Source organism: Austrofundulus limnaeus, unplaced genomic scaffold, assembly GCF_001266775.1.
Source record: "Austrofundulus limnaeus strain Quisiro unplaced genomic scaffold, Austrofundulus_limnaeus-1.0 Scaffold583, whole genome shotgun sequence".
Lineage (NCBI taxonomy): Eukaryota > Metazoa > Chordata > Actinopteri > Cyprinodontiformes > Rivulidae > Austrofundulus > Austrofundulus limnaeus.
In genome coordinates this window covers 159,770-161,373 of record NW_013952985.1, presented here as the reverse complement: position 1 = coordinate 161,373, position 1,604 = coordinate 159,770, and the positions used below count along the sequence as shown (strand labels likewise).

General features: G+C 35.3%; 1 protein-coding gene across 1 annotated transcript in view; it reads right to left on the bottom strand.

Moving 5' to 3' along the window:
- rad51 (RAD51 recombinase) overlaps nt 1–1,604 on the bottom strand; it is a gene marked incomplete in the record, with an annotated part of 30,506 nt that overhangs the window by 9,415 nt on the left and 19,487 nt on the right.

Below are 1,604 nucleotides of genomic sequence, written 5' to 3'. Positions count from 1 at the left end.
CTGCCTCTTTTTATTTTTATCCTCCTGTAGATTTTTTGCCGCTTGTCTAAGGCTTCAGTTAGAAAGGAGTTTGGGGGGTTTAGGTTTGTTCGGCGGGGTGGGGGTGACACCAGAGGGTGGAATGAGGTGTTTTTCCCCCCATGAATCAGCCCTATTTTACATCCTCCTGCTGCAACGTGCTTCAAATATGACGAACATTAATAAAAAGAGCCATAATTTTATTTTATATATAATTTAATCAGTGTATAATTATTTATTATTAATTCAGTTAGAATGATTGGAACACTCGTAAACTACACAAGATAAGGGCATTTTTTCAGATAGCAGATCCTCCACTTTTTCACTTCCTGACCTCCATCAGAAATTCGCGCTCTTGTGGCGCTGCATCGTGACGTCACGTGAAACCCTCCTGTTTACTAAATGTTAGGTCCAGTCTTGTATTTATGTTCTGATCGTTGCAGCCATAATATTAGAGTGTGTGTCTTATCGATGAGTTCTGTCTGCATAAACAAAGGTTGGTTATGTTCTAACGTCTGACATAAAAGGAAACACCTTCAGTTTTATTGTGTTATTTTTGTGTATGTTGTGTTGTTTGTTTCATGGACTACAGATGGCAATTAGAGTCTTGCTAAATCTGGTGCCTTTACAGCAATATTGTGCGTTCATCAGACCCATCACATCGGAATGAGGATCAAGTCCAAAGGTGGTACATGGAGAAATAGGAAAATATAGTGTTTTGACTAAAATGTTAACAAAAATTGCATTTTGTCAAAACATAATGAATAGATGTGTACCTTTTAAATGAACTGTCTGAAATTTAATCATTAAACAAAATTTTTAAGCACTTTTTTGAGCAGTAGCAACAAAAACCTGATTTTGAGGAAAAAGGCCTTAAAATTTTGAGATTTTCCCTGTGAGTTAGCAAAGTTTTGTTTCTTTTTAGCTGGGAAATCTCAATATTCAAATATAATTTGAGGTTTCCTCTTTAAAAGAACAATCAAAAATTCCTCATTAAAATGATACAAAATTAGGATTCAGACCAAATATTTATGTATTATTGTAACCAACAAGACAAATTAAGTCATATTTTTGGATTTAATTATATCAGAATGATCCAGGTATCAAAATGTAGCTTTTAAAGCCAAGAATCTGAAAATGTAATAAGGTCATTTTGACCAAATTTGACTTAATCCTCATTTCGATATGATGGGTCACAAATATGCATCAACCTATTCAAATAAATAAATAAATAAATATAATAATTCAAAATCTGCTCCAACATGTTAAACCCAGTGTCTAAAACCAGGTCCTGCAGGTCTGACAAACTGTATCCTCACATATTCTGTTGATGAAACCTAGACGACTCTTCTGCTTTGAAACTTGGACAAGAGGTTTTGCAGCCTTTCACCTCCTCTGGATGGCATCAATCTGGCCTCCAGTTCTAATGTTAGAACCTTGGTGTTATTTTTGATCAGGACATGTCTTTTAACCCCCACATTAAAATGTTACCAGGACCGCCTTCTTCCACCTGAGTAATATCACTAAAATTAGAAACAATGGGCCTCATGCAAGAACCGTTCGTACGCACAGATTTGTTCTTAAAT